The sequence below is a fragment of the Salmo trutta genome, chromosome 29, assembly GCF_901001165.1.
Source record: "Salmo trutta chromosome 29, fSalTru1.1, whole genome shotgun sequence".
In the NCBI taxonomy this organism is placed as follows: Eukaryota; Metazoa; Chordata; class Actinopteri; order Salmoniformes; family Salmonidae; genus Salmo; species Salmo trutta.
The window spans coordinates 38,715,696-38,743,124 of NC_042985.1; the positions used below are offsets into that span (position 1 = coordinate 38,715,696).

General features: G+C 42.2%; 1 protein-coding gene across 4 annotated transcripts in view; it reads right to left on the minus strand.

Moving 5' to 3' along the window:
* LOC115167589 (LARGE xylosyl- and glucuronyltransferase 2) overlaps positions 1 to 27,429 on the minus strand; it is a 238,894-nt gene that overhangs the window by 54,289 nt on the left and 157,176 nt on the right. The window contains exon 1 of one of the 4 annotated variants that reach the window (XM_029722164.1): positions 5,327 to 5,344. The exons of the other annotated variants lie outside the window; for them this stretch is intronic. The gene's annotated coding sequence lies outside the window, so the exon portion shown is untranslated. Of the gene's footprint in view, positions 1 to 5,326; positions 5,345 to 27,429 lie in introns of those variants that run through there. 4 annotated transcript variants of the gene reach the window in all.

The following is a 27,429-nucleotide window of genomic DNA, read 5'->3' on the forward strand; positions in this document are numbered from 1 at the left end:
CTGTTCGTTCGTTCGATCGTTTTCTTGTTTTGTTTGTTACAGACCTCACTACCCTCTGGAGAGCTTTACGGTTGTGGGCGGAGCAGTTGCCGTACCAGGCGGTGATACAGCCCGACAGGATGCTCTCGATTGTGCATCTGTAAAAGTTTGTGAGTGTTTTTGGTGACAAGCCAAATTTCTTCAGCCTCCTGAGGTTGAAGACGCGCTGCTGAACCTTCTTCACCACTCTGTCTGTGTGGGTGGACCATTTCAATTTGTCCGTGATGTGTACGCCGAGGAACTTAAAACTTTCCACCTTCTACACTACTGTCCCGTCGATGTGAATAGGGGGGTGCACCCTCTGCTGTTTCTTGAAGTCCACAATCATCTCCTTTGTTTTGATGACGTTGAGTGTGAGGTTATTTTCCTGATACCACACTCCGAGGGCCTTCACCTCCTCCCTGTAGGCCACCTCGCCGTTGTTGGTAATCAAGCCTACCACTGTAGTGTCTACTGCAAACTTGATGATTGAGTTGGAGGCGTGCATGGCAACGCAGTCATGGGTGAACAGGGAGTACAGGAGAGGGCTGAGAACGCACCCTTGTGGGGCCCCAGTGATGAGGATCAGCGGGGTGGAGATGTTGTTTCCTACCCTCACCACCTGGGGGCGGCCCGTCAGGAAGTCCAGGACTGAATTGCACAGGGCGGGGTCGAGACCCAGGGTCTTGAGCTTAATGACGAGTTTGGAGGGTACTATGGTGTTAAATCCTGAGCTGTAGTCGATGAACAGCATTCTTACATACCGGAAATTCCGGACTATAAGCCGCAACTTTTTCCCCAGGCTTTGAACCTCGCGGCTTAAACAATGACGCGGCTAATATATGGATTTTTCCCGCTTTCAATTTTTTTTCTTCCAAAAAAACTCATTCTGTGACGTGCTCAGTTTTTTGGCGGCATGAAGCTTTCATTAGACCAATGAAATTGCCGAACGGGTTAAGGTCAAACAACTTTTTTGTTTACTGTTTAGATGAAATCGAGCGCTCTCAAACTTCCTATCATTCTGATTACGGTAGTCATTTTGTCACCCTCATCATGGCAAAGACACGGAGAAATGCATATGATGCAGCTTCCAAGTTGAAGGCGATTGATCTGGCTGTTGGAAAAGGAAATAGAGCTGCTGCACGGGAGCTTGGTCTTAATGAGTCGATGATAAGACGTTGGAAAAAGCAGCGTGAGGAATTGACTCAGTGCAAAAAGACAACTAAAGCTTACTGCTAATTTTTTATTTTTTGTTACAAGCCGTGTTTCGTTAAAGCCTATTTATTTTTGTTACAAGCCGTGTTTCGTTAAAGCCTGTGTAAAGTTCATTTGTTTCAATGTACCGGTAGGCACCTGCGGCTCATAGACATGTGCGGCTTATTTATGTTCAAAATAATATATATTTTTTTTAATTCAGTGGGTGCGGCTTATATTCAGGTGCGCTTAATAGTCCGGAAATTACGGTAGTTATTCCTCTTGTCCAGGTGGGTTAGGGCAGTGTGCAGTGTGATTGCGATTGCGTCGTCTGTTGACCTATTGGGGCGGTAAGCAAATTGGAGTGGGTCTAGGGTGTCAGGTAGGCTGGAGGTAATATGATCCTTGACTAGTCTCTCAAAGCACTTCATGATGATGGAGGTGAGTGCTATGGGGCGATAGTCATTTAGCTCAGTTACCTTAGCTTTCTTGGGAACTGGAACAATGGTGGCCCTCTTGATGCATGTGGGAATAGCAGACTGGGATAAGGATTGATTGAATATGTCCGTAAACACACCAGCCAGCTGGTCTGCGCATGCTCTGAGGACGCGGCTGGGGATGCCGTCTGGGCCGGCAGCCTTGCAGGGTTAACACATTTAAATGCTTTACTTACATTGGCTGCGGTGAAGGAGAGCCTGCAGGTTTTGGTATCGGGCCGTGTCGTTGGCACTGTATTGACCTCAAAGCAAGCAAAGAAGTTGTTTAGTTTGTTTGGGAGCAGGATATTGTGGTCCGCGATGGGGCTGGTTTTCTTTTTGTAGTCCATGATTGACTGTAGACCCTGCCACATACCTCTCGTGTCTGAGCCGTTGAGTTGCGACTCTACTTTGTCTCTATACTGACGCTTAGCTTGTTTGATTGCCTTGCGGAGGGAATAGCTACACTGTTTTTCAGTTTTGCACGAATGCTGCCATCAATCCACAGTTTCTGGTTGGGGAAGGTTTTAATAGTTGCTGTGGGTACAACATCACCGATACACTTGCTAATAAACTTGCTCACCGTATCAGCGTATTCATCAATGTTGTTATCCGACGCTATGCGGAACATATCCCAGTCCACGTGATCGAAGCAATCTTGAAGCGTGTAATCAGATTGGTCGGACCAGCGTTGAACAAACCTGAGCATGGGCGATTCCTGTTTTAGTTTCTGTCTATAGGCTGGGAGTAACAAATTGGAGTCGTGGTCAGATTTTCAGAAAGGAGGACGGGGCAGGGCTTTGTATGCGTTGCGGAAGTTTGAGTAACAATGATTCAGAATACTGCCAGCCCGGGTCGCGCATTCGATATGCTGATAAAATTTAGGGAGTCTTGTTTTCAGATTAGCTTTGTTAAAATCCCCAGCTACAATGAATGCAGCCTCAGGATATGTGGTTTCCAGTTTACATAGAGTCCAATGAAGTTCATTCAGGGCCATCGATGTGTCTTCTTTGGGGGGGGGGGGGGGGGGGGGGATATATACGGCTGTGATTATAAATCGAAGAGAATTCTCTTGGTAGATAATGCGGTCAACATTTGATTGTAAGGAATTCTAGGTCAGGTAAGCAAAAGGACTTGAGTTCCTGTATGTTGTTATGATCACACCACGTTTCGTTAATCATAAGGCATACCCCCCCGCCCTTCTTCTTACCAGAGAGATGTTTGTTTGTTTCTGTCGGCGCGATGTGAAGAAACCAGGTGGCTGTACCGACTCCGATAGCGTGTCTCGAGTGAGTCATGTTTCTGTGAAACAAAGAATGTTACAATCTCTGATGTCTCTCTGGAAGGCAACCCTTGCTCGGATTACGTCTACCTTGTTGTCAAGAGACCGGACATTGGCGAGTAGTATACTCGGGAGCGGTGCGCAATGTGCTCGTCTACGGAGCCTGACTAGAAGACCGCTTCTTCTGCCCCTCCTGCGGTGCCGTTGTTTTGGGTCGCCGGCTGGGATCCGATCCATTGTCCTGGGTGGTGGTCCAAACAGAGGATCCGCTTCGGGAAAGTCGTATTCCTGGTCATAATGTTGGTAAGTTGATGTTGCTCTTATATCCAATAGTTCCTCCCGGCTATAAAACTTAAGATTTCCTGGGCTAACAATGTAAGTAATAATACATAAAAAAAACAAAATACTGCATAGTTTCCTGAGAACGCGAAGCGAGGCGGCCATCTCTGTCGGCGCCGGATAAAGACAATCAGTGAGAGTGAATGAGAGTTCATTACAGACTTTGAGAGTGACTAAGTCACATGGTACTACATTATAAGAGACAGAGGGAGGCTGAAAACAATGGGGTATTTTAAGATGGAAGCAAGAGCAAAGAGAGTAAGTAACAGAACAAGTGTATTATGTCCTTCGCCCATCCTTCTCTCCTTGCTGTGTTTCCAGATGGCCATCTCCTTCTTAGAGAGAATAGAGGACGTGACCTCTGTCAAAAGCTCAAGAAATGTCTGCCTTTGGGCCCTGGGAGTAGACACATACTCACCTACACAACAGTCTCCATATGAGACACTGACAGCAGGGGCCTGAGGCATTAAAGTTACACACTGAGCCACACACAGTCATGCACGCATGCAATCAAGCACACGCATGCACACCCACACACACTCTCAGATCCACATTGGGTCTCTGTCTATTCTTCTCCTCCTGTTGACTGTTAATAGCTGGAGTATTGCCATTGTTTGTCTGTTAACAGCAGCCCAGTATGGTAACAGCCCACTGATGGTGACATGACTGGGCCAGATTGGCCTATAATGGAACGGCTGCTGTAAAGCTCTATACGACCAGGGGAGGAGGAAAACCTACTATACCCCAAACAGTCACACTCTCTGGGGGAGAGGAGGGGTGAAGTGAGATGAAAGAAGAGGAGGGGAGGGAGAGGTGAAGGGAGAGATGGTCATAGGTAGGGAGGGAAGGCCAGTGTTTCTTTACGTATTACACAGATAAAACACTCAGGGAGATAGTAGAGACAGCACTGCCCTCTAATCAAGCAATCCAGTCAATCAGTCTGACACTCTGACTCATCATCAATCAAGCAGGGTCTGGGCTGTACATATGGACACGAGCCAATTAGAGACACGAATCAGAGAAAAAAAGTGAGTAAGAAGGAGAAAGAGAGATGGAGTGAGAGAGGGAGGGAGAAAAGAAGAAAGAGAGAACAAGGGGAAGACGGGGGCAGAGAGAGAAAGAAGAGTAAGCAGAGGGAAAGGGAAATGGAGAGGGGGTAGAAAGAGAGAATGGGAGATGTAGAGCGAGAGTGGTGGCTCCAACAAGGCACAGCTGATAGTCTTAAAATAGACATTACTTATTTTTCTTTAAAAAGATGATGACTTACCGCTAGCAGCAAAAACTGAAAAAATGACATTGCTGTTTAGAATTATATTACTTCCTTGTGCGCAAAGAGAGCTTGGGTGTCGTCACGATAAGTTAACAGGGCAAAGATAAGGATAGGAGAAAAAATTACATTTCCAATATACTTTACAAATCCAGAATAAAACTTCTCAAATGAGGGTTATAGTTTGGCCAAGTTTGAGAGCAGTGAGTGAGTTTGGTGTGTAGGCCTATTGAGTGGGTGTAGAGAGCGACCTGTGTGAGATGAGTATTTTGTAGGAGAAAGATACTGTACTGTATAGCCAAATGAACCTCATTAAAAGGGCATGCGTGCATGTGTGTGTCTGTATCCCTCGAAACATTCCATGCATGACTAGTCAAAACACACACACACTGCCCTTAAGAACAATCCAATTATAACCTAACGGGATATTGTTCTCTCTTCAGGAACGACCGCAGAGATAATGAAGGTAATGTAGAACAGTAATCTCTCTCTGCTCCATTACACTCATGTCCCCAAAGGTAGCACAGTGCTACATTAGCTTAGCATACAGAGCAACAGTAGCCATTTCCCACAGCCGCCACTTTAGCTTAGCGCACATCACATCTCCCACTGTCAATGCAGTTAGCAGTGAGTGACGCAACAACACCCACACCAGTGTGCTAGCAATCTAGGGTTGCAACATTGGGCTTCCCAGAATAGGGCTCTACCGCCTGGTGAGCACTAAAGCTATTCTGGGAGATTGTTGAATACCTGGATGAAGTTGAAGAGGATTTTCATGATGAGCTCGGTCCAACTTGACAACCCTATAAAACTACATTCAACACATCGTCACCGATCCACCCCGCTCTCTGGAGATGGTGTCAAGTGTGAATCAATGCTAGCCTCTGAACGCACCACAAAGGGAACAGCAGTAGACAAAAGGCTAGGACACACACACACGAGCGCAAGTACACATGCGCAGACAGACACACACACATACAAACACACACATTGGAGTTTGGTGTAGATGGCGATAACATGTGTGATTCTCACCAAACTGACGGTCAGGGTATCAGATGGTGTTAAAAGGGGAGGGTTCACACACACACTCTCTTCCCACATTCACACACAACCTGACTGAATCCCATCACCTTGTGTTTCCAGTGTGTGTGCGTGTATTAACCCTATCCCAAAACCTGAGCCCTAACCCGCCAGAATGAATGCCTAAACTTAACAGTTAAAAATGGCCATAAAACGTCACACTTCGAAAGGGAGACGGAGTTCCTGTTGGTCACACACAAACACTCTACGATGTGAACATGTATTCAAAGAACCTGGGTTTGACATTTACCAGAGAACTAGCTTGAAGTCGCCCCCTCCCTCCACTGAGATGGAATTGCATTAGGCTAAAATTCTCTCTCTCAAGAGAGCATCCCTGATCATCCCTATTGCCTCTGATCTGGCGGACTAACTTCAATTTGAAATGATTTTTACTTTTGATATGTAATTATATTATTTTTACTTGGATGAATTTCACTTTTACTTGAGTAATTTTCAATTAAGGTATGACAATTGGGTACTTTTTCTACTACTGCATGTTTCCTTCTCCCTCCACCTGTTTTTCCCCCTTTCTTTGATCTTTTTAGTGTGCGTCCCAGCACAAACAAGCACAAGCAATTTACTTTTACTTCCTTTCACCTCCACCAGTGAGTGAGTGACTGAGTGTGTGTGTTTGTCTGTTCTCTTCAGGCCCTCCCCTGAAACAAGGCAAATATTTTTTTAGAATTTAACCAAAACAGACTACACCCCGTAATTTCAAATGGGAACAAATGAGTCATAGTGGGCAGAACAAGCAAGGAGGTGGGCAGAGCCAAGCACGAGCTAGCGAGATCTTATAGGTGCGTTCTAGTACATTTGCATATTTCCTTTAGGGAACGCTTACTCCGAATTGCGTGTGAGCAATAACTCAATTCGCCTTTGCACTCTTTCAAAACTACGCAAACAAACAAAAAAGTTTGCCAAAGGGTAAAGTTTACAAAACTTACACCACTCTGTTCGTAACATATTCCAGTTTTGGGAACAGAAAACTGTATTGAGATGAAACGTTTCACTGATGACAAAATCTGCAGAATGTCAGCCAAAATACATCTTGTTCCATCATCTCCCACTGCCGGCCACTGGGCTTCCTCTCACTACCATGGTAGTGAGAGGAAATGCCAAGCGGAGGCTTCACATTTATACATCCGGTGAAATATCTGTGTCATTGTTCTATTTGTGACCGAAGTTGTAATCGGCCTGTAGCTGGCGTAGAGAGTCAGGCGCAGGACAGCAGATATGAGTAATCAACGTATTTACTCAAGTAATCACAAATACAAACACAATATACCGAGCCCACAATAACGGACCGTATACAAGACAAACAATTACTCACAAACAAACACGGGGGAACAGAGGGTTAAATAATGAACAAGTAATTGGGGGATTGAAACCAGGTGTGTAAGACAAAGACAAAACAAATGGAAAATGAAAAGTGGGTCGGCGATGGCTAGAAGGCCGGTGACGTCGAACGCCGCCCGAACAAGGAGAGGGACCGACTTCGGCGGAAGTCGTGACAGAAGTATAATGTAAACAAGCAGTATAACACACAGGAAGAGCTTTTACCATGTAATAACCATGAATACCAGTAACTTGTAGTCTGGTTAGAAGTAGGTGAGAGGCCTTATCTGTTCACTGCACTACCAGACACCCACAACATACCCCAGTCACAAATGGGCTTACCTTGCTATAGCCATATAAATATAGACCACATACACAGAAGGAACAGAGGCAGAGAAGTGTAGAAGCGGATGAGTGTACCTACCACACACTATCGCCATGACTATACCCACACATGCATGCAAGTCTTTTAGACCAGGTTAAAAGTGCATATGAAACCAATCACATCATCAGTATTAACACTAACCATAGAGAGAGAGCTGGTTCTGGGGCTCTGTTCACAAATACAAACAGACCCCACAGAACACCAAGACAGCAACACAATTAGACCAAACCAAATCATGAGAAAACAAGAAGATACTTGCCATTGGAAATAAAACATTTTTTAAAAACAGAGCAAACTAGAATGCTATTTGGCCCTAAACAGAGAGTAAACATTGGCAGAATACCTGACCACTGTGACTGACCCAAAATTAAGGAAAGCTTTGACTATGTAAAGACTCAGTAAGCATTGCTATTGAGAGAGCATAGCATAGCCTTGCTACTGGCTCTCAAGAGAAGACAGGTTATGTGCACACTACCCACAAAAAGAGGTGTAAACTGAGCTGCGCTTCCTAACCTCCTGCCAAATGTATGACCATATTAGAGAGACATATTTCTTTCAGATCTTTTGAAAACAAATCAAATTCTGATAAACTCCCATATCTATTGGGTGAAATACCACAGTGTGCCATCACAACAACAACATTTGTGATGTATGTTTGAAACCTGACAGTGTTTTTATATACTTTTATTTTATTTTAGCTCCTGCAGCTCTGTTGGGCTTAGTTGCTGTGAGCACTGCTGTCTGTCCCGGGATCCTGCCTGATTCCGCATAGGGGGAGAGACACGAAAGCCCAGCTACTGGGGAATCCACGCCCGCCTACTTTTTATTTTTCTTCCACCCCATTTGCCGGACGCCGCTCTGGCCTGGTGGAAGTTTTACTGCCGTGTCGGCTCTCAACAGCCGACTGGCCGGTGCTCAGCAGGGTTCTATCCCCGATTGGGTCTCCCCCTTCCCTGGAGAAGGAGCTGTTCTCGACCCAACCAACCAGCCATGGAGGTTTGTTACAAGCCTTGGAAGTCGAAGAAAGCATCCTTTGGCAACGGAGGTCTCCAAACAGCTTTGCCGCCCTAGGTCCAGAGGTTCCGGCGCCTTCTTCCTTGGGGGCTTCCCATTCAAGATCGGATCCGGAGGTACCTGCGTCTTCGTCCTCGGTTCTGTCTCCCTCTCCGGTGGCTTCAACCTTGGGTTCAGATCCTCGGAGCTCCCACCCTCATCAGACCGTGAGGCTACCTGAGACATAGGCCCATTCAACATCAACAGCTGTCATCATAGGCAGCTCTATGGTGAGAAACAGCTCAGTTCCAAAGGCAAAAACCCTGTGCTACCCAGGAGCACGAGTACAGGATATCACAAGGCTGCTTCTGACTGTTCTACGACAGATGTCGGGAGCTGACACTGTCGTAGTCCATGTGGGGTCAAACAACAGCAGGAGGGCTAGCTCTGAACATTTGAAAAAGGATTTTAAAGAACTGATTTTAGCATTCAAAGTATCCAGTAACCAGTGCCTGCAACCTGGTTCAGGTTGTCAGTCAACCTACCAGGGTAGTTGGTAACAGCACACGAATGAAATCATCAACATGTATTGATCCCATCTTTACTAATGCTGCAGAAATTTGCTTTAAAGCAGTATTCAAATATATAGGATGTAGTGATCACAATATAATAGCCATATCTAGGAAAATCAAAGATCCAAAGGCTGGGCCTAATATAGTGAGTGTATCAGAGGTCATATAATAATTTTTCTGGTGATTCATATGTTGATGATGTAAAAAATATTTGCTGGTCTGTGGTGTGTAATGAGGAGCAACCAGATGCTGCACTTGACACATTTCTGAAATTTCTTATTCCAGTTACTAATAAGCACGTACCCATTAAGAAAATGACTGTAAAAACTGTTAAATCCCCTTGGATTGATGAGGAATTGAAAAATTGTGTGGTTGAGAGAGATGAGGCAAAAGGTATGGCAAGTAAGACTGGTAGCCCAACTGATTGGCAAACATATTGCAAATTAGGAAATCATGTGAATAAACTAAATACAAATAAAATAAACTATACTATGAAACAAAGATAAATTATATAAAGAATGATAGTAAAAAGCTTTGGGGCACTAAAATTACATTTTTGGGAAAAAAGCCAACTTGGCTCCATCATTTATTGAATCAGATGGCTCATTCATCACAAAGCTCGCTGATATTGCCAACTACTTTAATTCATTTTCCATTGGCAAAATAAGAAAACCTAGGGATGACATGCCAGCAACAAATGCTGACATTACACATCCAAGTATATCGGATCAAATTATGAAAGACAAGAATATTGCTTTTGAATTCCGTATGTGGAAGAGTGGAAGAGGTGAAACAATTATTGTTGTCTATCAACAATGACAAGCCACCAGGGTCTGACAATCTGGATGGAAAATTACTGAGGATAATAGCAGACAATATCGCCACATCTTCAATTTAAGCCTACTAGAAAGTGTGTGCCCTCAGATCTGGAGGGAGGATAAAGTCATTCCGCTACCCAAGAATAGTAAAGCCCCCTTTACTGGCTCAAATAGCCGACCAATCAGCCTGTTACCAACCCTTAGTAAACTTCTGGACAAAAATGGTGTTTGACCAGATACAATGCTATTTCAAGGTAAACAAATTGACAACAGACTTTCAGCACGCTTATAGGGAAGGATACTCAACATGCACAGCACATACACAAATGAGTCATGATTGGCTGAGAGAAAATGATGATAAAATGATTGAGGGGGCTGTCTTGTTAGACTTCAGTGCAGCTTTTGACATTATTGATCATAGTCTGCTGCTGGAAAAACGTATGTGTTCTGGCTTTACATCCCCTGCTATAATGTGGATAAAGATTTACTTGTCTAACAGAACACAGAGGGTGCTCTTTATTGGAAGCCTCTCTAGCATAATCCAGGGAGAATCAGGAATTCCCCAGGGTAGCTGTTTAGGCCCCTTGCTTTTTTCAATCTTTACTTGACTTTCAGTAAAGCCAGAGTGTCTTTGTACTGTATGTGGATGACTCAATACTATACACGTCAGCTACTACAGCGACTGAAATGACTACAACATTTAACAAAGAGTTGCAGTTTGTTTCAGAGCGGGTGGCAAGGAATAAGTTATCCCTAAATATTTCTAAAACTAAAAGCATTGTATTTGGGACAAATCATTCACTGAACCCTAAACCTCAACTAAATCTTGTAATAAATAATGTGGAATTTGAGCAGGTTGAGATGACTAAACTGCTTGGAGTAACCCTGGATTGTAAACTGTCATGGTCAAAACATATTGATACAACAGGAGCTAAGATGGGGAGATGTATGTCCATAATTAAGCGCTGCTTTGCCTTCTTAACAACACTATCAACAAGGCAGGTCCTACAGGCCCTACTTTTGTTGCACCTTGACTACTGTTCAGTCGTGTGGTCAGGTGCCACTAAAAAGGACTTAGGAAAATTGCAATTGGCTCAGAACATATTAGCTCTCCGTGATGTACACAGAGAGCTAATATTAATAATATGCACGAGAATCTCTCCTGGCTCAAAGTGGAGCAGAGATTGACTTCATCACTACTTGTATTTATGAGAGGTATTGACATGCTGAATGCACCGAGCTGTCAGTCTGAACTACTGGCACACAGTTCAGACACCCATGCATACCCCACAAGATATGTCACCAGCGGTCTCTTCACAGTCCACAAGTCCAGAACAGACTATGGGAGGTGCACAGTACTACATAGAGCCATGACTGCATGGAACTCTATTCCACATCAAGTAACTGATGCAAACAGTAAAATTAGATTTAAAAAACAGAAAAAAATGGTATGGAACAGCGGGGACTGTGAAGCAACACACACACACATCACACACACATGGATTTAGTACTGCAGATATGTGGCAGTGGTGTGGTGGAGTAGGGACCTGTTGTGAAATCTGTGAATGTTTTGTAATGTTTTTAAAAATGTATAACTGCCTTAATTTTGCTAAACCCCAGGAAGAGTAGCTGCTGCCTTGGCAGCATCTAATGGGGATCCATAAGAAATACAAATACGATACCTACAGCACCCGTTGTCACAGGAAGGCCAAAAAGATCATCAAGGACAACCACCCGATCCATAATAAATACAAATACAAAAAGGGCAGCCAGTGAAGAACAAAGACCATGTTTATTTGTTCCACCTTTTGTACTTTAACTATTTGCACATCGTTACAACACTGTATATAGCTATAATATGACATTTGAAATGTCTCTATTCCTTTGGAACTTTTGTGAGTGTAATGTTTACTGTTTATTTGTTATTGTTTATTTCACTTTTGTTCATTATCTATTTCACATGCTTTGGCTATGTAAACGTATTTTTCCCATGCCAATAAAGCCCTTTGAATTCAACTGAATGAGAGAGAGAGGCAAAGAGAGGAAAGTTCAGGTCTTTAAGCCTTCAGCCTTACCTTGCCTCTCCATTCCATCCTTTGTCTCTCCTCCCCTTTCTTCCTGCCTTACTCTGCCTCTCTCTCACTCTGCCTCTCTCACACATCTTACCTCCCCTCCCTCTGCGTCACCTTGCATCCCTTCATGTGTCCCCCTGCCTATGTTCTCCTCTGTTTTGCTCTTTGCACAGCATGTCAGTCCAAATGGGACTATAGAGACAACCAAGCATAAAACCTCAGTCATCACATCTACTAACACACACACACACACACACACACACACACACACACACACACACACACACACACACACACACACTGCCACTCCCATGCAGAAAGCAGCTGCTCCCCCTGACCTTCCTGAAATATTGAACTATTTCTCGTTCCTCAATTCAGCTTTTCACTTTGTCCTTACTCGGCATCCCCCGCCTGGCCTGTGTAGTCAAAGAAGAATTGCACTGTGGCTGCTCTCTTCAGCCACGCTGCCATCCTTCATGCCACTTCAGGAAAATGGCATTCAAATCTTATTTGGGGTTCACAGGAGAGAGAGAGGTGAGGATGGGAGGGAGGGAGATAAAGAGAGAAAGAAAGAGAAAACGAGAGAATAGGGACAAAATAAGAGAATCACAGTGAGGGAGAGGGAGAGATTAGGGAGGGAGGAAAGAAATCACAAGTAGTCCGGCAGTGAACAGACTTTTACAAACTCATGGGAAAGAGGGGCAGACAAATATCTTGGGGTGTGGTGGGATGGGGTGAGGTTGGGTGATGCTGCACGAGTGGCGGTCGGTGCCGTTTAAGATGAGGGAGGATGATTAAAAAAATGATGAGCATTGCCTAATTTCTATCATAGCATATTGGATGAATGTCATTCATATTCCATTAACCCAGCTTAACGTAACATTGACAAGTTTAGGCTACTACATGATAGTCAAATTATCCCTGTACCCATTATGAATTAAAAGTTGAAAATGTAGGTGCACAGGTAGAGACAATTTTGAGTAATCAATACCACCATTCAATACCGCCTTGCACACTCTTGCCTGCATCTAGCTGAAAGCAGTTTAGCAGTTACGCTGGCGGGCCCCGGTGGCAAGAAATATATATATTTTTAAAAGCTTACCTTGACTTGGAAGAGTTCTAATGTTGGATAGCCATAGCTAGCTAACATAGCATCCCTCTCTGTTTGAGTAGGCTAAAATAGCAAGCTGCATTTGCTAGCTAAGTAAAAAAAAAAATACAAAAAAATTAAAACTCCTTAATTTTGGAAGAAATGTATTTGTTCAAAACTGTTCAACTATTGTCTTTCTCTTTCTTTGAGTGAACTACTCACCACATGTGATGCACTGCAGTGCTAGCTAGCTGTAGCTGTAGCTTACATTTGATTAGGTAGACAACAAGTCAGAATAAGGCTGTAACATAAGAAAATGTGGAAAAAGTCAAGGGGTCTGAATACTTTCCAAATGCACGGTAGATGGGCTTCAAATACAGAGACAGAGGGGCCCTGTTTCGCTCAGTTGGATGCTTTCTCCAGTGAGATACATTCAGCCCTATGTGAGTTGAAGGGAACTTATGAAGCATAGAGACAAAAGATACATCTATTTTTTTTCTATATCAATTTTTGAGCCCCAAAGTTTAATTTCACCAGTAATCCAAGATTGAAACCATTGTCTACAATTCTCATGTTTTCAGACAACTGTTTTAAATCCTTAAACCAAGTGTTGTAGACTTGTAATTCTCAAGATTTGGTCAACACCGAGTACACATGTATCCGACACCAATGTACAAATGTATCGTGTCGGATACATTTGTACTTGGTCTTGACTCGGTCTCGGATAGTGAGGACTAGTAATTTCTTCCAGAGTGGCAAACCTATAGGCCTTCAGTGTGTGACAGGTTTGTGATTCTGAAAGGACAACAACCGTAATACCAGCGCACTCATATAGGAGAGCATGTAGGAGAGTGCACTTTTTGTAAAACACAAAGGCCAGTGTTGTAGTGGAGGGTATACACACAATATTTTCAGTGGGCATTGTGTATACTCACTTCTTAACTGATGTGTATCAAAGTATATCAAGGTATATACGACTTATCAATTATGTAGTACAATAGAGAAATCATGCACAAAGTAGCCTACACAATCGCAAAGCACGTGAAATACATTCACATGCGCGCCGCACCGGGTCCCAGCACAATATCATCTTCAGGGAGCAAGAATGTGCAGCTCTGAACTGGTTTTGGCATGGAGCAGCTCACAGAAGAATAACATCGGTAGCCGGTAGGGTAGGAAGTATGTTTCAATTGATGATATCTACCAGCAGGGGCACAACTTTCACTGGGACATGACCCCCCCACATTCTGAAATTGCATTTTTGCCCCTTCCAGTTTACAAAACGAGGCAACGGTGTGCTTTAGGACCATGCGGACGCCTCCGAGCGGTCAAATAGGCTGTTTGGAGTGTTTATCTGACAGAATGTATTTTTTTTTAATAAAAAGTAATGTCCCCCCCCACTTTTAAAACCAAAGTTTCGCCCCTGTCTACCATTAAATAATAACTAAGGCAATAATGGGTACGCAAACCACTTATTGAAAAAATGTAGTCTGAAGTGTTGTTTACTAGGCTATTTGTGATGTGCAATTGTCATAATGCACTATTTGCATCAGGGGCGTACACATGGATGGGGCCAGGGTGGACACAGGCCCACCCAATCAGATTGATGTGTTTTAAGCATTGTTGTGGACTTAAAATATCAAATTCAGTATATTTAATCTATAAAAAAGGTGTGATTTTGAGAGTGAAAATCTGAAAAATCTATTGGAAAACTCAATAACAAACATAGGAAAGCAGGATTTTTCACACAGGGTGCCTTTGCTTCCTTGGGCGGGCCCTTTAGGAACTTTTTGGCAAAATTAGAGTACACTGACTTCTCCAGGCACCTCTACACCATTGCATAGGGCCGATGGAAAGACAGCAGTCACACACAGCATGATGTTAAAGGATAAGCAGTCCATGAACTCGGACATAATAAGCCAGTAGGTCCCAATTGTAAGAATACAAAAACACAACCATTAAGCATTTCCCAATTGAAATGTACAACTATTACTTCCCATTGCAAAAAACATTTCACATTTAGCACACAAAGTAACCTGTGACCTAAAGTTCAATGTGTAAGTGACAGTGTTTTAACTACTTTGCAGATATGAAAAATCAGACACTCAAAATATCAGTCAAAAGTATCAAATACCCAGTTTATGTTATGTTAAAAAAACAACTTCATAATAGGTAAAAAAAAGTTATATTTGACTCAACATTCCATGATTTTTATTTTATAAAATTTTTATTTCACCTTTATTTAACCAGGTAAGCTAGCTGAGAGCAAGTTCTCATTTACAACTGCGACCTGGCCAAGATAAAGCAAAGCAGTGCGACACAAACAACAACACAGAGTTACACATGGAATAAACAAGCATACAGTCAAAAACACAATAGACAAAAAAGAAAGTCTATATACAGTGTGTGCAAATGGCGTGAGGAGGTAAGGAAATAAATAAGCCATAGTAGCGAAGTAATTACAGTTTAGCAAATTAACACTGGAGTGATAGATGAGCAGATGATGATGTGCAAGTAGAAATACTGGTGTGCAAAAGAGCAGAAAAGTAAATAAAAACAATATGGGGATGAGGTAGGTAGATTGGGTGGGCTATTTACAGATGGGCTATGTACAGCTGCAGCGATCGGTTAGCTGCTCAGATAGCTGATGTTTAAAGTTAGTGAGGGAAATATAAGTATCCAGCGATTTTTGCAAATCGTTCCAGTCATTGGCAGCAGAGAACTGGAAGGAAAGGCGGCCAATAGGTGTTGGCTTTGGGGGCTTTGGGGACGACCAGTGAGATATACCTGCTGGAGCGCGTGCTACGGGTGGGTGTTGTTATCATGACCAGTGAGCTGAGATAAGGCGGGGCTTTACCTAGCATAGACTTATAGATGACCTGGAGCCAGTGGGTCTGGCGACGAATATGTAGCGAGGGCCAGCCGACGAGAGCATACGCAGTGGTGGGTGGTATAAGGGGCTTTGGTGACAAAACGGATGGCACTGTGATAGACTGCATCCAGTTTGCTGAGTAGAGTATTGGAAGCTATTTTGTAAATGACATCGCCGAAGTCGAGGATCGGTACGATACTCAGTTTTACGAGGGTATGTTTGGCGCCGTGGGTGAAGCAGGCTTTGTTGCAAAATAGGATGCCGATTCTAGATTTAATTTGGGATTGGAGATGTTAATATGAGTCTGGAAGGAGAGTTTACAGCCTAGCCAGACACCTAGGTATTTGTAGTTGTCCACATATTCTAAGTCAGAACCGTCCAGAGTAGTGATGCTAGTCGGGTGGTCGCTTGCGTGCAGCGAACGGTTGAAAAGCATGCATTTGGTTTTTACTTGCGTTTAAGAGCAGTTGGCCACGGAAGGAGTGTTGTATGGCATTGAAGCTCGTTTGGAGGTTAGTTAACACAGTGTCCAAAGAGGGGCCAGATGTATACAGAATGGTATCGTCTGCGTAGAGGTGGATCAGGGAATCACCCACAGCAAGAGCGACATCGTTGATATATACAGAGGAAAGAGTCAGCCCGAGAATTGAACCCTGTGGTACCCCCATAGAGACTGCCAGAGGTCCGGACAACAGGCCCTCCAATTGATGTACACTAATGCCCTGGATACATTAATACGTGGTAAACTGCCACGTGCTGCTCTTGTATGGTCTGGTTATTAAATGGTTAAACAGTTTAATCCATTCTCCATTTCATGAATTCATTCACAGGTAAATAGTAATATGCTCTAAACTGCTCTGGTGACAAACAAACTTTGCTGCCCTGTTTCCAATCGTCCACAAGGCTGGGAGAACCTATTCAAGTAAGTAAACACATTTTGAAAATGCAGGCTAATTCAAATGAACTGCTAACTTAGCTAGCTAGCTATCTAGCCAACTTTACATACTGTATAGCTAGCTAGCTAAGTGAATTAAAAATCACCAGCTACCTAACTTCATATTAGCTAGCTATTGCATTTGTAGGTAGCTAGCTCACAGCCATGGAGGAGGGTGAAAGGATAGCAGCCCCAACTGTCAAAGTGAGAGAGTAGGCTATTCTGGATAGGGCAGGTACTTGTGTAGTTCCAGTCCCTAGAAGTGAGGACAGAGATAATAGTAACATAATATAAGTGCTGTCTAATTTGAGTATAATGAAGTCTGTTTTTTGTGATGTTTCCTGTACTCACATACCGAGAGCCGTGAAAGTCTGTCTGCAGATGAAGAGGTCCCAATGAAGTGCAGTGGTTCTCAGTCCTGGTCCTGGGGATTCAAAGGCGTGCACATTTTTGTTTTAGCACTTCACAGCTGATTCAAATGATCAACTCATCATCAAGCTTCAAGTGGTGTTTACTGTAAGTATTCATTTGTGATACTATCCTTGATATGATCCTGCTGTTGTCACATGCTTCACATGCACATGTGTGCACATACATCTAGCTATCCAACGCTACCATGATTTGTTATAAGAGATATTATACTTCAGTAATCCACAATGAACTGATGGAAAAGTCGAATAATGACATTATCTTCCATATTCCTACAGATACCTTGCAACTGGAGATTCCTTCAAAACGAGGGCACTGCAAGGTTGGGTGACCAGGGCCATCTGGGACTGCCTCCTAGAGGAATTCAGGTGTGTGAAAGCTACCTGTCCTGCAGAACTTCATTAGGATGGACACAAGGACCAGGAGGGGATCTGCAGCTCGCCACCGTGTGCCAGAGGACCAGGAGGGGATCTGCAGGATGTTTCAAGTATCGGGGCCAACATCGCAGCACGGGAGGCAATCCATGTGCAGGAGATTATCACCTCCTACTTCTTCGAAGAGGGTGCTGTACCCTGGCAACACCGTAGACTACACTATACACAACAAAAGTCTCTCTTTTAAGAGCTACCCACATTGCAATAAGAGTATTCTTCCAGTTTCTCTCCCCTCGATTTCTACTTACAGGCTTTTTTAAGAGTCACCCATATTGAAAAAATGTAGAACAATTAGACACCCTATAACCCACACCTACACACTTGTGTATCAATCTGATTGATGGATTGTGTTTTGCAGTAAGCAGGCTCAAGTGTATTACTGTGGCTTCTTCCACCTTCAACCAAGGAGAATAGTAAGACAGTTCATTATTTCTATAACTACGCGATATTGTTTGTCCTCATGTGTCTGCATGTTTTTCAGTATAAAGTACTCTGTAGCCACTTAGTGTGGACACCAGGTAAGGCCACACACACAGATTCCTGTTGAACACTGTCTCTTTAACTACCTGATTTTCTCAGTCTCTCCCTTCACTTTATCCATCTACCCTCTTCTACCTAAATCCTCTAGGTTATATCAGCTGTGTCGGTGAACCCCTCCCGCATCTGAACTGGCTACATAGCGGGCACAGCATGATCAGAGGTGAGAGGTCACTTGGTCGAGTCAACAGGAAGTCTTATTCAAGAGATGCTTTACATTGAAATACAGATAGAGATGGAGTAGTCCCAGAGTTAATGATCCAAGGTCAGTTTTGTATTTCACCCCCTGATGATTAAGATGACTGACAGTGCTAGAATAAAAAAAAATGCAAGGCTTAATCATGCTGTCTCTCTCCATCTGTCTCTTGTCTGCAGGCATGTTTTGATGTAAGAGAGGGTGCCAAACCCAGTCTCGTCATCGCACCTCATTCGCTCTTAAGATAACCTTCGGGCCACCAGGGAGCCCAAGGCTGTTTAGGGAGACACAGCTAGAGATACTATTATGTAATTGTGATGAACTGAGAGAATATTAAGTTTAGTAGCACTGTAATTCATTAATCATATGCTGTCTTCCCTGCTCTGTGGTTCTTAACTCTTTCCCTATTTTACACTCTCACACCTCTCTTCCCACCTTCTTTCTTCCTCCATTTTTATAATGGACACCAGATGTGCATTGAAGTACAGATTGAACTTATATTTATAATGCATGCATTATGCATTTCTAACACTTGGATAATGAACTTCTTTCGATAAAGCTTTTCACATTCTCTACTGGTTGAAATTAAGTCGCTCATTTGATGAAATACTACACAAATCCTGTGTCCTCAGATCGGTGCAGATGAAGGAAATTAGATATTGAGAAGAACTGGTTTTAGAGTATTTACATGATGCATAGGAAGTGTAGTGGTGTAGAGCTAGATTCTTTACATCCACTGTTTCACAAGACGACAGCCTGATTTCTGGTTGTTTCAGGAGGCCCTAAAACATTAAACAACCAGAATAACAATGCCCATAAAGCTAGCCAGCTAGTTTGCTAAATAGCAATTTTTGTAAATTAACTTTCTGACCAAAAATATGCATAATCGTTTGTCTCTACATTAACTAACATATTCCTCTCAACTGCATCGACGATGTCGTCCCCACAGTGACCGTACGTACCAGAAGCCATGGATTACAGGCAACATCCGCATCGAGCTAAAGGCTTTTTGATTAAAATGAAACCGCTATTAATTAAATACGAATACCAAACATGTTTTTGCATGGATTCCGCCAGTGCTAGCTGGCTGTACTACAGACACCTGTCGTCGTCGTGGGAAAGACTCATTGTCATCATTTTGTAAAACAGCTGGTTGCAGTAAAGAGTACTTGGATACTAAGGAGATCCTGAGGGAAATCGACAAGTACCAACAGCTTTACGCTATGGAGGAACAACATACTCCATCATGGAAAGATCCGACTACCTCACAAAATGTCTTTAACCCTACAAAAAAAAGAAAAACAGATTCATCTACAGACACGGACGATTTACTTACCGTTGAAGTAGAGGCTGGAATCCATACAACACTGGAAAAGTTGTGTGAGGAGGTAGCAGGGCTGAAGGGGAGTTTGGAGTTTAGCCAGAGTGAAATTATCATGCTAAAAGGAGAGAACAAGGCACTCACAGCCAAGGTTAAAATCCACGATTCCAACATGGATTGTCTACTCAGGGAAAACAGGGTGATGAAGGAGTTGCTACTAGACATACAAAGTGGTAGCATGCGTGAAAATATTTTTTTTTCTGGGATTCCTGAGGATGGATCCAATAATCCAGAGGGCGTGATCAGAGAATTCAAGCAATCTGCCTTGAAACTTCCTATAGAGACTGTAAACAAGGTGGCTTTCCACCGAGTACACAGACTTGGAGCTTGGAGCGACAAGACCAAGGGTCCCCGACCGATCATCACAAAACTTGAACACAACCAACAAAAGGAGCTGATCAAAAGCAGGGGAAGGGAGCTTAAAGGGATCAAATTCAGTCTAAATGACCAATTTCCAAGAGAGATAAACAAATGTCGTAAGAGACTGTATCCGGTACAGAGGCAAAAGAGGAAGAAGGATAAGCGTGCCTTTCTTATTGTGGACAAACTCTTTATGGATGGACAGGTATTCCGAGACAGCTCCCTAACACCATGACTATACTACATTTTTACGAGACTTACGGTTATGACAAAAACAAAGTATGGGAACTGTAAAAATATCTGAACACCATGAAGTGGATATGAACACACACGCACTCAATTACATGCTCGCTTACACATAAAGACTTATGCATACACACACACACACCTAATCTCTCTCTCTTCTCTCAGTCTCTCTTTTTTCTTCTCTCCCTCTCTCACCTCTCTCTCTATTGTTGAGAACTGTTTTATAATTTAATATGTTTCTTGTTTGTCTATCTTTTTTATGTATTTGTCTACAAGTTTATACATGTTTACAACAAGCAAGGGGAAGATATAAGAATAGGGGCATTGGGGAATAATAACATATTGTACTGTATACATTTGTACTGTAGTGAAGACATCTCTATAGTAATGCAAGGTCTCTTTCATGATCATGTGAAACGTCAATTACTATGGAAATGTTGGGATGTGTTTTTCAATGATGTTAAAGGTAATTATGATGCAACAATGACGTTGATACGATATGGATTACAATGATCATCGTGAATATTAAGGCTATATGCTATACATGTTACACACATAGACACTCAACCATGCAAATTGGCGGAGTTATTATTTATTTTGACAGCACACATTATAGTCTTACTCTTATACAGACATCGTACATACTCTCACTAAATCACATCCAATATCATACACATCAACCTACTCAGATTTACTACACACTTAATATCTTTTCTCAATTTTCTAACATATGTGGCATTGACTCACAGGCAAACAGCCAAGGGAATAAAACAAATATTGCTAGAACCTATTTCTTGAATTCTGAATATCAGACATTTGAAAGCTCTAATTTTGACTGTCATAATACCTCTGATGGCAGTAACTTTACAAGCACTAATTATGGTCAATTTAGACTGAGAATAGTATCTAATTATGGTAAGGTGTGAAATATGTATAGCCAGTTATAATTGTAACGGTTTAGCAGATTATAAAAAAAGAAGATCAGTCTTTACGTGGCTAAAAGAAAAGGAATATAACATATACTGCTTACAGGAAACTCAGTCTACATCCTGAGATGAAGTTGCATGGAAAAAGGAATGGGGTGGTGAAATAATTTTCTGTCATGAACAAAGGAACTCAAAAGGTGTGAGGATATTAATTAACAAAAATGTCGATCTGAAAGTGCAAATAGTCAAGAATGATTCGCAAGGAAGGTGGATCTTTTTGTATATGAAAGTGGATGAAAAAGAGATTTGGCTCATTAATCTATATTGTCCAAATTAGGATGATTCATACTTCTTCAAAAATATTTATACAAATTTATTGAACTTACGGGCAACAAATGATCAAATCATTGTGGTTGGAGACTATAACACAGTGTTAAGAACCTCAATTTTAATTTAATTTATTTTATTTCACCTTTATTTAACCAGGTAGGCAAGTTGAGAACAAGATCTCATTTACAATTGTGACCTGGCCAAGATAAAGCAAGCAGTTTGACACATACAACAACACAGAGTTAAGTACCTCAATGGACCGTCAAGGTAATCACTCTACAAACTATCATCACCGTGCCCTTAATTAAGGAAATCACAAATATTATGGACACATTAGATAGAGTGGATATTTGGAAACTAAAAAACCCTGACATAGTGAGATATTCATGGAGGAGACCTAATCAAGCTAGTCGTCTTGACTACTTTCTTGTCTCTTTCTCTCTTGCATCAAAGGTTACATTTTTTTTATAGGAAACAGAATGTGATCGGATCATCATCTAATTGGCCTTCACATAACTCTAATAGAATTTCCATGTGGACGTGGATGTTGGAAATTTAATCAAAGTTTACTGGAGGCCTACTTATTTTTAAGAATTTGCAGAAACGTGTTACTGAAGACGGAGTCATCTATGATTCTCCGAATTATATTTTAAAAGAGGAAGCTAAATATCTTTTCCATCTCATCCTCTCCCACTGAATGAAGATTACGGTAAGGAATTATTTCCAAATAATATAAAAAATGTTAAATTAACAAATGTACAGAAAGATCAGTGCGAAGGCCAAATTACAGAGGAAGAACTCTGAGGATATTAAATCCTTTCAGTCTGGAAAAACCCCAGGGCTTGATGGCATACCGATAGAGGTATATCAAGCCTTTTTTGAAATGCTAAAAGCTCCATTGTTAGATTGTTTTAACTACTCCTATAGAGATGGTAGTCTGTCAGGTACTCAGCAGGAAGGTCTGATTTCTCTATTATTAAAACAAGATCCAGATGGAAAATATAAAGATCCATTCTATCTAAAAAAAACTGGAGGCCCCTTACACTTCAATGTTGTGATGTAAAAATACTAGCTAAATGCATAGCACTCAGAATTAAAAGGGTTTTACCAGGTATTGTTCATCCTGATCAGACAGGTATTTTACATGGATGATACATTGGAGATAATATACAACAACTACTAGAAATAATAGAACATCATGAAACATCTAAGAAGCCAGGCCTGGTATTTATATCGGATTTTGAAAAGGCATTTGATAAAGTAAGACTGGATTTTATTTATAAATGCTTGGATTTTTACATTTCTGTGATTCTCTTATAAAATGCATAAAAATAGTGTATAGCAACCCCAGGTGTAAAATAGTAAATAACGGCTACTTCTCAGAGTTGTCAAGAGGAGTTAAACAAGGGTGTTCGCTGTCACCATATCTATTCGTTATGGCCATCGAAATGCTAGCAATTAAAATCCGATCAAATAACAACATTAGAGAATTAGAAATCCAAAGCTTAAAAACAAAGATGTCCATGTATGCCGATGACTCAAGTTTTATATTAAGTACGCAAGCAAGATCCCTGCAATGTCTCAATGAGAGATCTAGATAACTTTTCAGTACTCTGGACTAAAACCTAATTAAGTGTACATTATTACGTATTGGATCTTTAAGACATATAACTTTTACATTACCCTGCAGTTTACCTATATAATGGTGTGATGGTGAAGTAGACATATGTGGTATTCATATCACAAAATATATAAATAAGCTCTCCACAATGAATTTCAATAGAAAACTTGTAAATATAGACAAGATCCTGTAACCATGAAGAGGTATATACCTGTCTATTTATGGAAAAATTGCCCTGATTAACTCCTTAGTCATATCTCAGTTTACTCACCTACTTATGGCACTGTCTACTCCTGATGATTCATGTTTCAAATCATACGAGCAAAAAATATTTTGTTTTATCAGGGACGCTATACCTGACAAAATAAAGTGTACATATCTACATAATATATAAAGCTGAGGGTTGGGATGTGGAATTGAAGACAAGTGGGAGTGGAGTTGCTGTGCAGGAGATAGAATGATGGCCTAAGTTAAAAGATAAAACATAATAAAAAGTATGTTTGAATGACACTGAAGGGCAGTGTTTTTACAGCTAATCCCGGTTTGCCTGAGGCTTATGCCATGCAGGTGTTTTTACACATGTATATACACACACTCATTCAAATACATGCATACACGAACACACACATACATGTAATAGTGCCAGACATGCACACAAACATATACAGTTGGCATTGCTGTTATGATTTTCGTTTTTTGTTATTGTTTTTTTTGCATTGTTGTTTGCTGTTTTCTTCTGTCTTTTTCTTTTTTCTCTTTAGTTCATTTTCTTGGTTGATGGTGTATTGGGGGGTTCTTGGGGGTGGGGAATGGAATTAATTGTATTTTTTATTTTTTTATTTTATTTTATTCTTGGGGGACTGTGGGAGGGGTCTCGAATGGTAGAGGGACAGCTATTTGGGAACTGTGGGGGGATCTTGGAGGGTTCGGGTTCACATTTTCTTTTGGCCTGGTGGGAGATCTGTCAGCGTGCCCTTGAGCAGGGCATTGAACCTGGATGCTTCATTGTGTCACTCTGAATAGGAGTCTGTTGGAGGACTGATGTGGTGTAGTTGTTGAGCGGCTTCATTGAAAGTATATTGTATGTTTCGGATAATCAATAAAAATACAATTTTAAATATAAACTAGAGCTGCCGCTTTCAAGGAGCAGGACACTAATCAGGAAGCTTATAAGTTATCCTGCTATGCCCTCAGATGAACCATCAAACAAGCAAAGCGTCAATACAGGATTAAGATTGAATCCTACTAAACCAGCTCTGACGCTCGTCGGATGTGGCAGGGCTTGAAAACTACTACGGACTACAAAGGGAAACACAGCCGTGAGCTGCCCAGTGATGTGAGCCAGACGAGCTAAATGCCTTTTATGCTCGCTTCGAGGCAAGCAACACTAAAGCATGCATGAGAGCACCAGCTGTTCTGGACAACTGTGTGATAACGCTCTCGGTAGCCGATGTGAGCAAGATCTTTAAACAGGTCAACATTCACAAAAGGAACACCTAAGTGAGAATGCTGTTCATTGACTACAGCTCAGCTTTCAACACCATAGTGTCCGCAAAGCTCATCACTAAGCTAAGGACCCTGGGACTAAACACCTCCCTCTGCAACTGGATCCTGGATCCTCAACACTGGGGCCCCTCAGGGGTGTGTGCTTAGTCACCTCCTGTACTCCCTGTTCACCCACGACTGCATGGCCAAACATGACTCCAACACCATCATTAAGTTTGCTGACGACACAACAGTGGTAGTCCTGATCACCGACAATGATGAGACAGTCTATAGGGAGGAGGTCAGAGACCTGGCAGTGTGGTGACAGGACAACAACCTCTCCCTCAATGTGAGCAAGACAAAGGAGCTAATCGTGGACTACAGGAAAAGGCTGGACAAACAGGCCCCCATTAACATCGATGGGGCTGTAGTGGAGTGGGTTGAGAGTTTTGGTGTCCTTGGTGTCCACATCACCAACGAACTATCCCCAGATCCTCAAAAAGTTCTACAGCTGTACCATGGAGAGCATCCTGACCGGTTGCATCACTGCCTGGTATGGCAACTGCTCGGCATCTGACCTTAAGGCGCTACAGAGGGTAGTACATCACTGGGGGCAAGCTTCCTTCCATCCAGTACCTATATACTTGTCGGTGTCAGAGGAAAGCCCAAAAAATTGTCAAAGACTCCAGTTACCCAAGTCAATGACTGTTTTCTCTTCTACCGAACGGCAAGCAGTACCGGAGCACCAAGTCTAGGACCAAAAAGCTCCTTAACAGCTTCTACACGCAACCCATTAGACTGCTGAACAATTAATCAAATGGCCACCAGATTATTTACATTGACACCCACTCCATTTGTTTTTTACACTGAGGCTCTAGCTGTTTATTATCTATGCGTAGTCACTTCACCCCTACCTACATGTACAAATTACCTCGACTAACCTGTACCCCCGCACATTGACTTGGTACCGGTACCCCCTGTATATAGCCTCGTTATTGTTATTTTATTGTGTTACTTTTTAATTATTTTTTACTTTAGTTTATTTGGTAAATATGTTTTTAACTCTTTCTTGAACTGCACTGTTGGTTAAGGGATTGTAAGTAAGGTCTGCACATGTTGTATTCGATGATTGTGACAAATCAAGTTTGATTTGATTTGTATATTTTTTGCATGATTTGTTATGACGTTATAACTACTTACATTTGCTTCCATCGATGTATTTTTGTCAGCCATCTATTCTGAAGAAAGTCACCAGCCTTGGGTCGTGTAGCGTCAAATTCGTCATGGGAAACACTCGATATGATTGGTCATCGCCCAGCGGTCGGTGATTTGCATAAAGTTGGGAAATGTTTCACTTCTTCACGGCCTCCCAAAGGTCCCCATGCTCTCTGCTCCTCACCGCTTTCCTTCCATTGAAAATTAATGGGAAGTGGTGTTTCACCGCGCGATATGATTGGTCATCACCGCGCGGCGTGCTAGTGTAGACAAAGGGTAAGGCATTGTTGGCAGAATAGATGGATTGTTGGCAGAATAGATGGATGCATTTCAATGCATTAATATCATTCACCAATACATTTCTTGGTAGTCCCAAAAATATTGCTATCAGGTTGTAAATCACAGCTGGCCTGGTACATTGTTTTCTGCCTCCATTTGGGATGGACTGTTTCAGTTTCAATTACTCAATATTCTGGACAGAAACGGACAAATGTAACTAAGGCTGGGAATGTCAATACAATCAAACTAGCAAGGGCAATGATTACAAGTCAGTCATAACGGGGTTAATAGGGTAACGTATCTATTTATGTAGCAAGCAAAAAACATGAAGCCTAACATTAGCAAAATAGCTAGCTAGCTAGCTAGCTGCTAGGAGGATATCATGTCATGCTATTGGAGGAGTGGGTGAGTGACTGACTTTTCCCCTTCCTATCGTTTTCGGTGGCTATACACAACTAGAGATGATAAATAAATAAACCCCAATCTGACTGCTCTAGAGCAGATTTTCATCAAGAATATCTCTGTACTTTGCCCTGTTCATCTTTGTCTCAATCCTGACTAGTCTCCAAGTCCCTTCCCCTGAAAAACATCACCACAGCATGATGCTGCCAACCACCATGGTTCACGATAGGGATGGTGCCACGCTTGGCAATCAGGCCAAAGAGTTTAATCTTGGTTTCAGACAAGAGAATCTTGTTTCTCATGGTCTGAGTGTCCTTAGTTACCTTTTGACAAATTCCAAGTGGGCTGTCATGTGCCTTTTACTGAGGGGTGACTTCCATCTGGCCACTCTACCATAAAGGCCTGTTTGGTGGAGTTCTGGAAGGTTCCCCCATCTCCACTGAGGAACTCTGGCGCTCAGTCAGAGTGACCATCGGGTTCTTGGTCACTTCCCTGTTCAATGCCCTTCTCCTCCAATTGCTCAGTTTGGCCGGGCGACTAGGTCTAGGAAGAGTCCAAAATGTGGTTCCAAAATTCTTCCATTTAAGAATGGAGGCCACTGTGTTCTTTTGGAACTTCAATGCTGCAGATATTTTTTCTTACCCTTCCCCAGATCTGTGCCTCAACACAATCCTGTCTCAGAGCTCTACGGACAATTCCTTCGACCTCATGGCTTGGTTTTTGCTCTGACATGCACTGTCAACAGTGGACGCTTATATAGACAGTCACGTGCCTTTTCAAATCATGTCCAATCAATTGAATTTACCACAGGTGGACTCCAATCAAGTTGTAGAAACATCTCAAGGATGATCAATGGAAACA